The sequence below is a fragment of the Humulus lupulus genome, chromosome 7, assembly GCF_963169125.1.
Source record: "Humulus lupulus chromosome 7, drHumLupu1.1, whole genome shotgun sequence".
Lineage (NCBI taxonomy): Eukaryota > Viridiplantae > Streptophyta > Magnoliopsida > Rosales > Cannabaceae > Humulus > Humulus lupulus.
Genome location: NC_084799.1, coordinates 189,853,783 through 189,872,639, shown reverse-complemented (window position 1 = coordinate 189,872,639; position 18,857 = coordinate 189,853,783). Strand labels below are relative to the sequence as shown.

Genomic DNA, 18,857 nt, shown 5'->3' with positions numbered 1-18,857 from the left:
AACAGAATTCTAGAATTGCTCGTGAGATTTTTCCAAAACTCACTGATTATGTTCTACTACTTAATTTAATATATTCCTATATTTAATCAGGTTGCAGAACATCAATTAAACACCAATTCTCAAGTTATGCAAGGTAGTAAAATATTCCTATCTTACTTACTAAGAACAACCTAAACATGGAAATTCTCTTGCATCATCCAAGTTATATCCACTAGATTTAGCCTTTCCAAAACCAAATCTAGCTTAGCAAATTGTTACTCATGGCCAATTAATAACAATTAAATAACAGTAAGCTCACTTGAATGAACAAAGGCAAAATTGCTAAACTCATGCATTCACATTAATTAATCACAAGCATAGGGGTTCATAGCCATCCAAGTCTCAAAGGAGCTTAGCTCATGTTCAAAACAGAAAATAAAATATAAAATAAAATCTGTTCTCCCATGGAAACTACTTTGTCTTTACAAAATTATCAAAATCCAAGTTTAAAAAGAAGGGAAGAAAATAGAAGAAGACGAATAGAAGGTGGACTAAATGAAGCTTCGGCCTCCTCCTTCTTTTCTCGATGGTTTCCTCTTTTGAATACTTGGTTTTTCAGTACTATCCTTTTCTGCAACTATTTTCTCCTCTCATGGCAGCAACACACATGTTCACTATTGAATGATGTTGGTGGCTGGTACTTCCTTTCTTTCTATATCTCCAGGGTACAATTTCATTTACCCTAATTAGAAAGCCCACTTTCTTCTCTTTGGCCCACTAGTCCAATCCACATCAGCCAGCTGACATAATTTTAAATGACTGCCACATAGGCGCTGAATTAGATGAAGAAATTCCTGCTGGTATTTTGTCCACGTCATTTCCCAGTACCCAGAAATGCTATAGCATTTTGTTCTCCAGCAAATCAGAAGCATTTCCAGCTTTAGTGTTCACTTTGGCCTCGAATTCCTTTCTTTCCCTTGGCAATTCAAAAATTCCTTTCCTAAACAACAAAACAAACAGAATTAATTAATTAATTACATTTAACACTAACAACTTAAAAGACTCCTAAATTAGTACACTAACTAGAAAAGAAAGATAAAAACTAATCAAACTTACAAACAACATCACATTCATTACTCTTTTTCACAAAAAATCAAGTTTAAAGTTAATAAAAATAACTCTATACCATAGAGTTATCAGGCATTTTAGTCATTTTACCCAATTCCCGCTAATTCCTCGAGTGTCTCTAATATTTTCCGCTTACTTCCCAATACCTAATTAATCACCAGTAATATTCCTCGATATCAAAATAGACCCCAATATACTCACTAAATTCTCATTCATACCCCCAGGCTCGCCCCGAGCCGGGTATAAATCACCGCCTTGACTTTTTCGCTATTCTGCTCACTAGGATCATCTCGAGTCACAGATCACAAATATATCCACATAATAATGTGGTCTCAACAATCATCACATATATAAATACAGTTATGCCCATAATGGCCAAAATTACGATTATGTCCTTCTAACCTAATCAGGGCCTACATGCATACTAATACACATAGTCATGCATCTCGAATATTCAAATAGTCATATAATATGCTTTAAATCATAGTCATGCATTTTACTCATTAAAGTCACACATAATTCTCATTATGCCCTCCTGACACACTAATCAAGGCCCTTAAGCCTTATTAGCGAATTTGGGTCGTTACAGTTAAAAACCCATTCATTTTTTTAATGGCTAAACTATCTAAATGAACTGGAGTAGTTTTCTATTAATACCAATTGTTAAATTCATTAAGTTTAATACACGTGTAGAGTTTCAAAGCTTATTCTAAAATTTGTTTTTATAAATAAATAAAATAAAGTTAATTAAACAGGAGAAGAAAAATAAATAAAATAGATAATAAAGAGAGAAGGGAGAAGTTGACACATGCTAAAACCTACCCAAATTTTGACTTCTCCCAAAATTATACTAAGATTTCGGCTAAAATCTAACCCATGAGAGTCAGTCCCTTTGAGCTCTTGCTATCCTTTTTTCTCATTATATTTTTGTTTCAAAATTTGGATGCTAGTTGTTCGTTAAATTGTCGAAGAGAAGAGTTTTGACAATGAATTTGAGATTTGCCAAAATTAGAAAAATGAGAAATTTACCATCTTGTTTCGGTGAAAATGGAGTTCAAGTTGTGGATTCTTAATGGCTCAAGGCCTTAATGTGGAAATTGATGACTCTTCGAATCAATGTATTTGTAAGGTTGATATTAAACCATGGTTATTCTCCAAGAGAAGAGGTTCAAGGAGATTGGAAGCGTATTCTAGTAAGATTAATATATATTAGGACTTTTCTTTTGCAAAATTTGGATCCGAGCCTGAACCATTGGAGGGGCATTATGTGGGAGTTGCAGTAGATCAACAAATGGTTCTCCTTCTCGGAGATTTGAGATAAGAAGTTTTCCAAAAGACTAGTGCCACTCATATGCCTTCAAATGCTATATTTGTTGCCAATATCAAATTTTGCAACATCTTCAGCTGCTGAAATGATGCCTTATCAGCTTGGGCCCAAAATTCAAAATGATGGTGACAAGCAAAATTTTGGTGGTAGTTCAGTTGTTGAGGACAGTGAAACTGAACTTTCTTTGGAACATTCACAAAGTTCTACTCATGATATGGCATCAGTAGTTGGCTATGAAGATTGGGTGATTCCTTTAAGGGCTCTTATGTATGGATATTCCCAGATCAAGTAAGGCGATTCTATGTAACAACTGATGGTAAGAAGTTGATGGATTTCAGAGGAGGTTATAGTATTAGGCCAGAAGATCACAAAGAGAAGATGAACTTTTCTACACCAAAAAAGGTAATATTGTTTTCAGACTTTTGGACTTAATGAAAGAAAAACTCTAATCATTTGGCTTTTAGATGTATTCTAATGAATTGGGTGTATTAAATTATATAGTATTTTATTTTGTTTATTTTTATTTTTTATTATTTGGACTTTAGTTGAGTTGTTTCCAGCTGTATTAGGCGACAACATTTGTACTGGTTATATATAACCAGCTGCTATTTTTCATACGGACTGGTCAATACACAAGAGACAAAAGCTTTTTCTTTTTACTTCTTTCAAGAAAACCTCTAGTTCTAATATGGTATCAGAGTCAGGTCCATTCATTCATCTTTGACCATGGCTCGTCCACGAACACGTTCAACCTCGACAACCACAATCCCATATATCTCTTCACCGATCAATGAAGCTTCATCTCCACCAAGACCAGTCGACCATGGAGGTCATTTTCCTCTCCATCAACCTCCCATCAACACTGGTGCAGAAGCTTCAATTCACAATCCTTTATCGCCGCGACAAACTACCGGTAATCGTGGTCAGACCTCCATCAATCATCCTCCACCACCAACTACTACCGGCAGCAGCAATCAAACTCAACCATTGTGCCCCACTATCGGCCATGGTACTTTTGTTCAAGAAAAGCGATTCTTTCCTCTGACTTCATATCGATACACTCAAGATGAAAGCCCACACTTCCTTGGTTCTTCTGACCACCCTAGTCTTGTTCTATATTCTCCTCCTCTCACCGAATTTTTTTTTCAACAATGGCAAAGAGATTTCCGAATCAGTATTGGATCCAAAAACAAAACTAGTTTCTTAAATGGTTCTCTTCCTCAGCCCCCTCCTGATGATCCCTATCATAATTCTTGGTTCCAATGCAACCAAATGGTGATGTCCTGGATCTTGCACTTTCTTTCCCCTGAAATAAAAAGAAGCATAATGTTTCTTGATACGGCAGCAGCCATGTGGTCCGAGCTCAACAATCGTTTTGATCAAGGCAATGGTCCGTGCATGTTTGAACTCAGGCAAACCTTTATTGTTTTGCATCAAGGAGCTGATTTAGACACTTGTTACTTCACCAAGCTCAAATCCATTTGGGATGAAATCAATAAATTGAGGCCAAGAACTCCTTGTACTTGTGTTGCCTCTCTAAGCAATCTTGATTTTCACAATCAAGAACAACTTCTCCAATTTTTAATTGGTCTAAATGAATCTTTTCATTCAGTTCGTGCACAAGTTTTATTAATTGATCATTTTCCGTCATTGTCCAAAGTTTTTTCTATGATAATTCAGGAAGAACACCAAAGGAAATTGGGTTCTTCTCAAACTCCAAATCTGTTGGCTGCCACCACTCCTACCAACAATTTGAATCCAAAATATAAGAAACCTCGACCAACATGTACTAATTTTAAGAAACCAGGGTATTATGTTGATAAGTGTTACTTTATTCATGGTTTCCCACCGGCTATGGAGACAAGAAAAATCAATAAGACAAAACTCATGCTTCCGCACATCACACCACTAGATCTGGTCATGCTGATGCTTCAACATCTCAGAATGTTACTACATCAACTTCAACACCTAACCCTACTAGTCTTACCAATGCTCAATGTCAACAACTAATTTCCATGTTGAGTCAACAATTACACAAGAGCAGTACCAATTCTGAACCAGCTCTCTCAAATTTCTCTGGTAAACTCTATCCCTTTAACTCTACAATATGGATTATTGACAGTGGTGCCTCTCACCACATTTGTCATGATATAAATGATTTTTCTCATTTCGATGATCATATATTTTCTCTGTAACACCCTGGATAGCCAAGACCGTTACACTGTGTGTTTATAAAGTGCCGGACTTGCTAGCCAAGTCATTTAATTAAAATCGTGTTGCAGAAGCTACAAAGGAACTAGGGTTAAAAGCGTTTTCGTCTCAAAAACCACACTTTTCATTAAGAAACATTATCAGGTTACACGGGATCCCAAAAATACAAGTTTAAAGATCGTTTACAAAGGTTGTGAGACTCAGATACAATAACCAGCCATACTAAGGAAAAACAAGCAGTTAGGTAATCCCTGTCCTGGTCCACTCCTCGACCGTGGTGAACGAACAGCTGGCTATGTACATTTCACCTCGGAGCTCTCTGCCTCAGGCTTGGTCCAGCTTGCCCTTGCCTTTACCTGCACCACGTAGCACCCGTGAGCCAAGGCCCAGCAAGAAAACACAACAACAACAGAGCATAAGCATTTAGCAGTCAAGTCAATATCTCACATACTAGGCATATCAATTCATAACATGCACAGTTTATAAACGATAACCAGGGCTAGCGCTCACAGGCTGCTCCCTCTGTTATCCCAGTGTTCATGGCTCCCAGTGGCCAAATCGCGCTCTGTGAGCTAATAGTATGTACGACACTCTTAGGCCGTTTTTACATGTCCCATGGCGTGATACCAACATTGACACGATACAATTCTCGTGAGCACTTAGTCCCATCACAATCATACAATCGGGTGCAGTTTTCTTACCTTTCAATTCAATAGCTTTGATCCCTCGACACCTTGAGCACGATCCCCCTTGAGCCCTAGCGCTCACCTAAACACAATCATGGCCAAAGTCATCATCAACCCTCAAGTTCAAAATCTAGTCCCAGGGCCAATCCCGAGCCCCCGGGAAGTCCTAGTTCCACCAAACAAGGTGGTGGAACCAAACCCCAAACCTTAGGTCAAAAACCCTTGCAAATAACCCTAAAATCCCCTTCAGAAGGCAGGGTAACGCTACAGCGCTCTTGGGAGGGCGCTACAGCGCTACAGATAGAAGCCAAATTTCCCTCAGCATTATGGCCTAGCGCTACAACGCCCAAAGGCTAGCGTTGTAGTGCTAGTCACAGACAGCCCAGCACCAAAATTTCACTTCTGCGATTTTCTCGAACCAACCTCAACCAAACCTCTTCCAACTCTTACCCAAACTTAAAAAAACAACCCCATGAACACATTCCACTCATCCCAAGCACCCCAAACACCTAAAACCCAAACACATGCATCCACAAACTCAGATTTCACCATAATCACTTCCAAGCTCTAAAACCCAGTAAAAGCCAGCTAAACATCAAAGTTTAGAGTTTAGACCTTATACCTTTGATAGAATTTCGACCACAAGATGCTTCTAGACTCCTTTGGCTTGCTCCTCCTCAGCCTCAAGTCTGAATTCCCTAAGGGTCCACCCAATTTCAACTTAAGCACCACAACTCAAAAACCAGAAACTGAAACTGAAGAATTCTAAGTCTTACCTCAAGTGTTGATGAACCCTTACTAAGCCTCTGTCAATTCCTCAGTCTTAGGTTAGGATCCTTGATGCCTAGTTAATCCCAGCTCTCCTCTGAGCTTTACTCTAGAAATCCTCAAGAAACAAGTGAAGGAAGTACAAACCGACCTAGAGAATTCTCTCTGTTTTCTCTCCTTTCTTTTCCTTTCCTTTTCTTTCTTTTTTCAAACTTCTGTAATGTTCTATAAATCCCACTAACATAAAACCCCAGTAATACCCATCCTTAAAAGCCAAATGACCATTATGCCCTCCCTATTAATTCTAATCCTTTAGTCCACTTAAGGGCATTTTAGTCATTTTACCCAATTCCCGCTAATTCCTCGAGTGTCTCTATTATTTCCCGCTTAATTCCCGATACCTAATTAATCACCAATAGCATTCCTCAATGTCATAATAGACTCCAGTTTATCTACTAAATTCCCATTTATACCCCTGAGCTCACCCCGAGCCAGGTATAAATCCCCGCCATAACTTTCTCGCTACCTTGCTCACCAGGATCGTCTCGAGTCACAGATCACAGATATATCCACATAATAATGTGGTCTCGACAATTATCACATATATCAAAGCAATTATGCCCATAATGGCCAAAATTATGATTATGCCTTTTTAACCTAATCAGGGCCTATATGCATACTAATACACATAGTCATGTATCTCAAATATTCAAGTAATCATATAACATGCTTTAAATCATAATCATGCATCTTAATCATTAAATTCACACATAATCCCCATTATGCCCTCCAGGCACACTAATCAAGGCCCTTAAGCCTTATTAACGAATTTGGGTCGTTACATGCTCAATATGTCACTTTACCTAATGGTTCAAGATACAAAATTGAAAAATTGGGTACTATCCACATAAATAGTCATATTTGCCTTAACAATGTCCTATATGTTCCTCAGTTCTGTTTTAATTTGTTATCAGTTAATTCTTTTCTTAAAAACACAAATTATTCCATCATATTTACACAAACTAAATGCTTTCTTCAGGAACATTCTCGGACTTTGAAGATTGGGATGGACAATAAATTTGGAAATCTTACATCCTTGATACAAAGTCAGCACATTTGCATTCGACTTTAGCATGTAATACTCATTTTAGCAGTGATCCTTGGCATTCACCCTTGGACATCCCTCTATGTCAATATCTTCTCATTTGAATAAAAATCTTCATTTTTCATCTACTTTGCCTCATAATATTCCTTGTCATGTATGTCATTTTGCATAACAAAAATGATACCTTTTACATCTAATAACAACATTCCTACCACTCCTTTTGATCTAATACATCTTGACATAGGGGGACCATTTAACACAATATTTATTCAAGGACACAAATATTTTCTAACAATAGTTGATGATAGCACTAGATATACTTGGATATACATGCTCAAAACCAAATCTGAGGTTCAAACCATCATTCCAAATTTTTATACTTTAATTCAAAGCCCATCAATATCAAAGTTGTCCAATCCGACAATGCTCCTGAATTAATTATGACTACTTTTTATTCTTCTAATGGCATTATTCATTACCATTCTTGTGTTGATCGTCCACAACAAAACTCAGTTGTGCAACGCAAACATCAACATATATTAAACTTGGCTAGAGCATTAGCATTTCAGTCACATATACCTCTACAATATTGGAGTTATACAGTACACACTTCCGTGTACTTAATTAATAGAACTCCCTCAAAATTATTGCAATTCAAAACTTCATATGAATTGCTACATAAAAAAGAACCTTTATATATGCATCTTCGCAATTTTGGATGTCTTGGTTTTGCATCCACTCTTGATTCAACTAGGCACAAATTTTGAGCTTGTTCTAGAGCTTGTGTCTTTATAGGATATCCTAATGGTATGAAAGCTTGTACATTGCTTGATATAGAGACAAATCAAAATTTTCATTCCAGAGATGTTAATTTCTATGAAGATGTATTTCCTTTTTCTAATAGTTTATCTACTGATGCAGTCCACAAATTATTTTCTAGCAATATTTTGCCATGTTCTGTTCCTTTGTTTAAAATAGGTCCAGATTACAAAACATCTTTGGATGACCCAACTGCTTCTTTACCTCAAAACATCACAAGAGCTGGTTGCATATCTCAAAAACCAGCTCACCTTGATGATTATTTATGTGGATATACTCCTGCCAAAGTCACTACTAATCATCCTCTTGAGTCATATATTTCTTATAACAAGTTTTGTCCATCTTATAGGGCTGCCATCCTTGCTACTCAAAGGTTGAAGAACCAAAATATTTTTCCAAAGCTTGTCACATACCAGAATGGCAATCTGCCATGAATGAAGAACTTGTTGCATTAGAAACTAACAACAATTGGGAAGTTGTTTCTCTTCCTCCTGGCTGCCACAGCATAGGTAGTAAATTGATTTATAGAATTAAATATAAATCTAATGGTGAAATTGATCGTTACAAAGCTAGATTAGTAGCACAAGGTTTTACTCAACAATAGGGAGTAGATTTCTTTGAAACTTATGCTCCAGTAGCTAAATTTAATACTCTCAAAGTTCTTTTAGCCCTTGCTTCTACTAACAATTGGTTTTTACATCAAATGGATATAAATAACGCTTTCCTTCATGGTGATTTAGATGAACATGTTTATATGACAATGCCTAAAGGATAGCATAAGGGACTTTTCCTTCAAATCTGGTTTGTAAATTGAAGAAAAGTCTATGTGGCTTAAAACAAGCCTCTCGACAATGGTACTCCAAACTCAGCAAAACACTTCTTCAAGATGGATTCAAACAATCACCATCCGACCATTCTTTAATCATTCAACAAAAATCAGGTATTTTCTTAGCCATTTTAGTTTATGTTGATGATATTATAATAGCTAGTAATAGTATGGATGCCATCTCTCAATTCAAATTATCTCTTGACTCTAGATTCAAATTGAAAGACTTAGGCCCTTTGCGTTTTTTCCTTGGCTTAGAAATTGCTAGATCAAACAAAGGCATATTCATATCTCAAAGACCTTTTACTTTACAATTGCTTACTGAAACAGGTTATTTGGGAGCCAAATCAGCTTCCACACCAATGGAGCCCAACATTAAACTTAGTAAAGATGAAGGCCCTCTTGTTTCTGATGCTACTAGTTATCGCAGCATGATAGGAAAACTGATTTATCTAACAATCACAAGGTTGGATATCTTCTTCTCTGTCAATCGGCTAAGCCAATTCTTACATGAGCCAAGGGTTCCTCATCTCAAAGCTGCTCAACGCATCCTTCAGTACCTTAAATGCACTATTGGTCAAGGTATTTTCTATCCTTCTTCTTCAAATACACCTTACAGGTTTTGCTGAAACAAGTTTCCAAAAAAAACCCACAGTTAAAATTTTTTGTTGATGCTGATTAGGGTTCATGCGTTGACACAAAAAGATCCATTTCCGGATATTGCATTTTCCTTGGTAATTCCCTTATTGGTTGGAAATCAAAGAAACAAACCACTGTCTCAAGATCTTATGAGCATGAATATAGAGCAATGGCCAATGCAACTTGCGAGATAACTTGGCTTCAAGCTCTCCTCAAAGATTTCTCCATTATCAATCAACAACCTACTACTTTATTTTGTGATAACACTGTTGCACTACATATATCTGAGAATCCAGTCTTCCATGAGCACACCAAACATGTAGAAATCGATTGTCACGTGGTCTGAGAAAAAGTCCAACTTGGCAAATTAAAGCTTCTTCATGTTTCTTCCAAACATAACTTAGTTGATGTATTAACCAAAGCTTTATTTCCATGTCACCTTCAGGAGTTAATATCCAAGATGGGCTTAATAAACTTATACATTCCATCTTGAGGGGGCGTAGGAAATTATATAGTATTTTATTTTGTTTATTTTTATTTTTTATTATTTAGACTTTAGCTGAGTTGTTTCCAGCTATATTAGGTGACAACTTTTGTACTGATTATATATAACCAACTATTATTTTTCATACGGACTGGTCAATACACAAGAGACAAGTTTTTCCTTTTTGCTTCTTTCAAGAAAAGCTCTTGCTCTAATAGGGTGTCTTATGTTGATCAAGTTATTGTGTGTTTCTCATCACTTCAGCCTAAAGAATATAGTGGCATTGGAAGTGAGGTGGACAGAAGATAAAAATCAAACAAGTGCTTTTCTTTTCCTTATTTACTTAATCGTTTATTATTCTTTAATCATAAATTGCTTAAATTTCAAGGTGAAAGAGCTTGTTCTGGTTAGGGCACACAATGGCAACATAAAGGACCCAAAGTCTAAGTTGTTAAGGAAGTCGATGAACCAACTATAGCATTGCAGAGTTAGCCACCCCCTGCACCCAAAAAAAAAAGGCTACGATCCAATGATGCAGCGGAACCCAAGTTCAAACCATAAAAGAGTCAGCCACCTTCTATTCGACTTCTTCTCCCAATCGTACACACCTCCGGCGACATCAGATCCAAGCTCCGATTTCAACTTCTGGGTTTGAGGGAGGAGATGCCAATTTCTTTGGGTTTTGGGAGGAGCTCTCGATGTCAACTTTTGGGTTTGATGGAGGAGATGTAGACTCATCGACCTCTGCCTTTGAGGTAGCAGATGTGAAGTCGAAGTCGACTGGTATTTTGGGGAAGGAGATGTCGACTGTATTTCTGGGTTTCATTAATTTTGAAATTTAAGTTTTTTTAATTTACAGGCCAAAACAAATATTAGAATGACATGTGTACATTTTTAACGGAACAACATTCCATCTCATGTAGGTGGTTTAGCCATTAAAAAAACAGAATTGGTATTTAACTGTAACAAACCCAAAAGATTGGGTAGTTTAGCCACAATTTACCTTTCATAATACTAGTGAACTGTACTAACAATATTTAATACAAAAATTTCATATAACTTTGTTTTACTATGAATTATTTAAATTTAATTCCCTCAATCTTAATATTCTTGTATCAATAATTGAGGTCACATTAATGAATTTGGGGATTATTTATATTTTAAATATTATTCAAACAATAATATAAAACATTCAATATATGCAAAAATTCATTTCATTTATTGTTCATTACATATGTTTTAAGGGCACCATTCCCAATAATAATTAAGTGAGGTATTAAGGACTTAGAATAAGTGTCAGAGCATCTCCAACTACACTAGCTAAATTATCTTATTTAACTAAAATAGTTAAAAAAGTAACTTATTTTGTATTTTTCATCACTCTAAGAGGCTAGCCATATTTTAACTATTTTAACTTTTACATTTTTGACTCTTCAAATGTAGAGAGCCTCCATGGCTAGCTAAGCCATATTATATTATTATTTTATCATCATTATTACTATTTTATTATTATTTTAATAAAATGTATATTTATGGAACCAAAGTGTGGGAGAAATTCAGGCCACACACCTTTAGCCTCCTCCAATTGTTTTTTTAAGCTCGCCTTTAAAGTTTTATTTACCGCTTCCACCTGTTCGTTGGTTTGCAGATACACCACTGACAAAAAACTCTTGATAACCCCGTATTTTTCGCAGATGTTGGTGAACAGCTCACTGTCAAACTGAGTCTATTATCTGATACGATTTCTTGGGAAGCCAAAGCGGCAGATTATGTTCTTTATCACGAAATCAAGTACTCTCTTCGAGGCTATTGTCACTAATGGCTTGGCCTCAACCCACTTTGTGAAGTAATTCCTAGCGACCACAACAAAGAGAACTCCACATTTCCAGGTTGGCAGTGATCCAATCAAATCTATCCCCCAAACAATGAATGGCCAAGGCGAAGAGATCATTGTTAGCTCGACAGGTGTAGCCCAAGCTATTGTCGAAAAATGCTGGCATTTATCACACTTCTAAACATACAAGGTCAAGTCTTTTTTCATAGTGGGCCAGAAATAACTCTGCCTAAACACCTTCATGGCTAGATTGCGCCCCCCCTCCCTCCACAAAATCCTTCATGGATTTCTTTTAGAATAGCTTGGGCTTCCTTTGGCGAGACACACCTGAGCAAAGGCATAAAATGACCCCGCCTGTACAGGGCTCCTTCGATCAAGACATATCTTGGGATCTAATATAGAAATCTGCGTGAATTAGCTCGATATTTTCTAATATTTCTTCGATGCTCGACTTTTCAAGGAACTCAATTGGGACTATGTTCAACGTGTCTGCTTCCTTGGTCGTGGCAAGTCGAACCAACACATCTGCATTGGTGTTCTGTTCGCAGGGCACCTGCTCAATAAAGTAAAATTCGAATTTTGACAGTTTGTACTTTACTTTGGCTAAGTATGCAGTCATCCTAATTTCACAAACCTAGTATTCTCCCAATACTTGGTTTACCACAAGCAGCGAATCACTAAAGCACTGTATAGCTTTCGCCTTTAACTCCTTAGCTACTCGAACTCCAGTCATAAAAGCTTCATACTTAACTTCTTATTTGAGGCTTTGAATCCAAACCTTAGAGCAATATGGAAGCAATGTCTTTCTGGAGTAGTCAAAATGATTCCAGCTCCTGACCTGTGCTCATTAGATAACCCATCCACGAACAGTTTCCACGATTCTTGCACTGGCCCCCTTATTGGTTCATCCTAAAAACTAGTGCACTCTGACACAAAATCAGTTAGGGTATGCCCTTTGATGGTTGATCATGGTTTATATAAAATCTCGAACTGACTGAGTTTGATGGCCCAGTTTAACAATCGCCCCAATGTCTCAGGTTTTGCAATACCTGCCTTAAAGGCTGATTGGTGAGGCTGTAACTTCCTCAAGGCCAAGACTAGGCAGAACGCAAGTCTCTCCATCAACAGGTATCAATTTTCAGCTCCTAGAAGCCTCTTGTTGGTGTAATAGACTGACTTCTAAGTCTAATCTTCTTCCCAAACTAAAACTACGTTGGCCACATTTTCCCCACAGCAAAATAAAGATACAAAGCCTCTCCATTGATAGGTTCCGATAGAATAGGGGGCTCAGCCAAATGTTTCTTCAGATCCAGAAATGTCAGCTCACACTCGTCGGTTCACTCAAATTTTTTGTTCCCCTTTAATAAGTTATAGAAAGGAAGACACTTATCAGAAGATTTTGACACAAAGCGATTCAGAACAGCAGTTCTCCCTATCAAACTCTGAACATCCTTTCGCGACCTAGGAGAAGGCATCTCTAGCAAGGATCTAGTCTTCTCTGGGTTGGCTTCAATCCCCCTAGAATTTACGATGAAGCCTAAGAACTTCCCTGATGAGACACCAAAGGTACATTTCTAGGGATTCAGCTATATGTTGTATTTTCTCAGCATGACAAAACATTCTTCCAAATCGACCACATGGTTATTGGTAGTCTTCGACTTGACTAGCATGTCATCGACGTACACCTCCATATTTCGGCCGATCTAGTTAGCAAACATTTTGTTCAGCAGCCTTTGATACATAGCTCCTACATTCGTCAGCCCGAAAGGCATGACGTTCTAGCAATATACGTTATGCTCGGCCATGAAGCTTGTATGCTATTAGTCGACATGGTTCATCGTGATCTGGTTATATCCAAAATATGCGTCCATGAAAGACATGAGCTCATGTCCTACCGTGGCATCTACGAGTTGATCAATTCTTGGCAAAGAAAAACAATCATTTGGGCAAGCCTTGTTGAGATTAGAGAAGTCAATATAAGTTATTCATTTTTCGTTTGGCTTCGGGACCAGAACAGGGTTAGCTATCCAGGTCGAATACTTTGTCTCCTTGATGAATCCTCATTTTAAGAGGTGAGTTACTTCTTCCTCTAGAGCTTCTTGTTGCGGTGAAATTAATATATGATAAGTATGCGCAAGTGTACACAGTCAACAAGTAATAAAGTGATAAGAATGAGTATCATCTCCACATGGATTGAATTAGCAAATAATCGTGCAAAAATCAATACTAGACAACTTGGAACAAAGCAAGTGAAAATAAATTTGGTTGATCCTAAAAACTAAGCAAGAAAGTAAATAATAAAAAAAAACAAAATAATAAGATAGCAAGAGAATGAAACAAGCTAGAACAATTAATTCCCCCTAATATGCAAAACTGATGATAATGTTGCCAGTGTGCCATAGCAAATTGGGTATTATTAATCAAGAATTCCAATTAAAGTCCTAGGTTCTCGTCGGAATCACTATGGTATAAATTCTCTAATTAAACTAACATATATGTTTATGTCAATCTAACTTCAAGAATATTTGCCAAGCACCAATTCCACAAAGATTATGCAATGCATTAATATATGTCTATAGTAACACAAATTAAATTCAAAGAACTTAATCTTGAACCATTCAAGTTGTATGTCCATTAATTAAATTATTTTCAAAATTATTAATTAACTCAATTGCCCACTATTGGTGATCAAACAATAGCAAGCATTTAAACATTAAAATCACTTGAATGAATAAACTTCGAATTGCATTAAGCATCCTCAACAAAGTACAAAATTCACATATTAGGGTTCAACAATTATTCTAGCTACTAAAAAAATTAGCTCATAATTAAAATAGTAATAATAAATTCAAACATTGACAAGAAAAATACAAGAGAAGAAATTATATACTAAGAAAATGATGAGAAAATCAAGCCCCAATAAGTGTCCCCAAGTGGTTATCTCCTCTTGTCCTCCTCTTTCTTTTGCCTTTTCTTCTTCTTCTTCTTCATTCACCACTTTCTATTGTTCAATGGTGGTTGGTCGTATCCCCTTTCTCCTCTAAAAGATGACATATATTTATATATGATATGTGATATTAAAGCTTCAATTATTTCCCATTCTTCCTTTCCACACGACTTCCTTTATCCAATTATTTGTCCTTTTGCTAAATATGCACCAACATAATTAATCTCTTCATTTACGATTCAGCCCAAGTCAAGTTAATTCAAAAAGATTGATTTATATTGCTGAGATGGCAGCTCCTCATGTTGACCCAAAAATACTTGCTGCCTAGTCACAATGCTTCAACGTTGCTGCAGCATCTCGAGAATTCTACACAAAAAATTATCATTTTAAATAACATTAGCTCATTTCCACCTCACTCAACTCCAACAAATTTATCATTGTTTTTTTACTTATTTTCCCTCAGAACGAAAACTAGCTCTTAAACAAAAATAAGAATATCACACCAATCCTTAGCTTTGTAGGTAACTCTATATTATAGAGTTGTCACTTCTTCTGTTTCTTTTCCAAATTGCCTTCTTTTTTGTTGCGTTGCTGGCATGTTCCTTTCCAGATTCAACATGTGCATGATCACATTAGGACTAATGCCAACCATGTTAGCATGACCATGCGAAGATGTCGAGGTTATTTCTAAGAAACTCAATCAGGTTCCTCTTCTGCTCAATACCGAGATTTCTTCCAATCTTCACAACTTTGGAAGTTGCTTCCTGATCGAGGATTACCTCCTCCAGTTCCTCAAGAGCCTAGAGCTCTGACTTATCCTCACTCACTCGTATGTCAATCTCTTATAATTCGACGACCTCAATCTCCATTAATTGAAGCTCCTCTGCTTCCACGATAATTACCATTGTTTGCTACCCATGTTGCGTTCTTCCCTTTATCGAGATGCTATATCACTCTCTGGCAACAAGCCGATCTCCTTTAACTGTACATATTCCTATTGGTGAGGGAAATTTCATGGTTAGATGGCGAACACAAGTTATGGCTTCAAAGATTATTAAGGCAAGTCACCCTAGGATGGCGTTATAGGCAGACAGACAATCTATAACAATAAATTCGAGCATCTTTGCAGTGGCTCGAGCTTCATCACCGATTAATACAACGAGCTCAATCGTCCTTATTGCTGCCAACCCTTCTCCTGAGAACCAATAAAGAGTTGTTGATGAGGCTTTTAGGTCTGTGACTGAAAGTTCCATCTTTTCCAATGTGGACCTGAATAACACATTTACTAAGCTACCGTTGTCGATCAGAATTCTCCAGACTCTCCTGTTGGTGAGCTGAAAGGTTATCACAAGCAGATCATTGTGTGGGAATTGGACGTGGCAGATGTCCTCTTCCATAAAAATGATGGGTTGTTTATCAGTTCTCTGCTGCTTTGGCAAGCGCTGCTCAAGAGTATATACCGCACTGTCGTGGGTCTTCAGCTCCTAAATGTATCTCTTATGGACCCCATTACTTGTTCCAGCTAAACATGGCTAGCCTATGATAGTGGCTATGTCCCTCCCTTCTACTGAAGGTGGGATGAGAGGGTTTTCTAGAACTGGAAAAGCTACGAGTGGATTTGGCTGATTACCCGAAGTTGGTCGCAGATTCCGTGCGACCTGTTGGTTAGGGGCTACCCGATTTCGGGCATACTGTGCTAACGATCCAGTCCGAATCAACGTCTCAATTTCATCTTTCAGATGGCGACAGTGGTCTATAGTATGACCAATGTCGTTATGGTAACGACAAAACTTTGTCGGCTCTCTCTCAGCGCGTCGATTTCTGTTTTTCCAAGGAAGGCGAGTAGAGTTAACCAGGTATAAACTTTCTTGTGTATCTGTTAGAACAGTAAACACAATGAAAATTGAGGTGTACGTCTCCCCAGCTTTATTTTTCTTGGACCATGCTTGGTCCCCTTCATTGTTCCCTTTCCTCTTATTATTATTACTTGTCTAGTTATTATGGGTAACTGGCCAAGTTGACGCTACAATGTTTGTCACCACTCTAGTGGGTTGAATTGGAACACTACTAGCTCCTACTACGGTGGACTCCGCCTCCTCGAGGTTAATCCACTCTTGAGCTGAAGCTAAAAATTCATCTGTGTTTTTAACTCCTTTCCTTTGGAGCTCCTTCCATAATTCACTTCCTACAGTGATTTCAGACCGCATTTCCATGAGTTTGGCACTGTCATCGGCATCTCGTGCTCAAGCTGCAATATTGGTGAACCGGTTTATGTAAGCCTTGGGAGACTTACCTGGTTGCTGCTTTATGTTGGCCAATAAGTTTGCCTCCACCTGTATCTCCTTGGTAGCTCGAAACTGCTTCTTGAAATCTGACAACAATTAATTTCAGGAAGTGATTGTCTGCCTCTTGAACTTGTCAAACCATAATTTGGCAGCTCCAGTCAAAGTGGCTGGGAATAAAACACATTGCATGTGGACGCCTACATTATGGGCCCTCATTAAGGTGTTGAAGGTCCTGATGTGGTTAGACGGATCGGTAGTTCTGTCGTGGGTCGCCATCAGTGGCATCTTAGAGCCAGGCGGATACAATGTTGCGCCAATGTGAAGAGCAAATGGCTCGAGCTTTTCATCATAATCACAGTCATCCTTGTTTCTTTCTAACAGAAGGAGCCTCATCTAATCCTCCATCACAGCAAGTCGTTTTAGGGTTGGATCCCTCACTGTCGAATTATTTGGGAGCTAATGACTTGCTCTCAATCCGGGTTGCGTGTTATCCTCCCTCCAAGCTGGAGCTCAGTTCATTGGGACGTTCCCATTATCACGCCTCACATGAGGGTTTTCCCTTGGAAGATGATTATAATCCCAACTTGGTTGTCTCCGCTGTGAGTTTAAGCGCTCATGCAAGTCGGGCTGACAGCTACCGCTGAAACTATGAGCAGAGTTGAGATGTTCTCTCAGATCAGGCTCTTACCTTCGAGAGTGAGTGTTATGAACACTCTCTGACTTGTCTTCGTGACAGTTCTCCATCCAATAGCTATCTTTAGCAAAACTCACAATTCGTTGATGAGGTCAGTGAGTGATCGTTAACACGAACTCAAATTCTGGTATCTCGAGATCGAGTGACATGAGTAACCTCTCTGTGAACATAGTTTCTTCAGTCATTCCTTTAAAGGGATCCACTCCTTCGATCTCGCGGTGACGATGGAGCTCGCTAGGGTGACAGATGGCGTATTGGTGATGGTGAATACCTTATCGGGGAAGCCACATGTCGTCCATATGGGCGCACAGCTCTGGGTCGCCCATCATCCACCCCAATCTCCCTTACAAGGGGTAGGCCCTCTTCTTGACCATGGTTATTAGCATGGACTTGAGCCAGTGGATTCAAGGGAATCCCACCTCGCCTTCAATTTGTACCAGCCCATCCGGGTTGATTAGGCTGTCTCCTAGACATGTGAGCTGCTTGCTCATTTCTCTGAGTGTGTGCAGATCGGTCATTTCTAGAAATCTGCCCCAATGGCACAATGCTCGGAGTGGCAGTCCGAACCAAACGGCTCGTGTTGGGGTGACCACGCCTTCGCAATCTATTCTCTTGAGATCCACTTGCCCTCCGTTTGACATTCTGATCAGTTATAGGTGGCAAACAAGACAGGATCTCATCAATACGCTTGTTGGCGTGGGTGAGCTGGCTCCTGAGATCGGCACTCCCTTGCTCAACCAATCCTATATAGAATGGATTTTCCTGATGGGGTTGTGATGATGAACTGCCTGTTTCTGGGGTGTTTCCTGATGGGGCTGTGATGATAAACCGCCTGTTTTGGTTAATGAATTTTATTAGGTCACAATATAGAAAGAAGAGTTTGAATACATGAAATGGAATATACAAGGAAAGAATAGTTTTAGTGAAATCAAAATCTCTAAATTAATTGTCTATATCATCATCTAATTAATATTTTAGCATTGTTATCCTTATTATTTCTCTTTCATTTTTTTTCCTAAAATGAAATCATTCAAATAGAATAAATATTAATTAATAATATAATTTTCGTGGAAACATAACTATTTCTTTTATTGCATTTTATTAGTTGTTTAGCATTACGTACAC

At 38.0% G+C, this 18,857-nt stretch overlaps 1 protein-coding gene across 2 annotated transcripts in view; it reads right to left on the bottom strand.

Annotated features, from left to right (window-relative positions):
* Positions 1–318: 318 nt before the first annotated feature.
* The window catches only part of LOC133788961 (KH domain-containing protein HEN4), a 47,571-nt gene continuing 29,032 nt past the window's right edge, over positions 319–18,857 (bottom strand). Inside the window, exon 9 of one of the 2 annotated variants that reach the window (XR_009873430.1) lies at positions 319–979. The gene's annotated coding sequence lies outside the window, so the exon portion shown is untranslated. Of the gene's footprint in view, positions 980–12,507; positions 18,565–18,857 lie in introns of those variants that run through there. The other variant, XR_009873425.1, reaches the window with a different exon arrangement.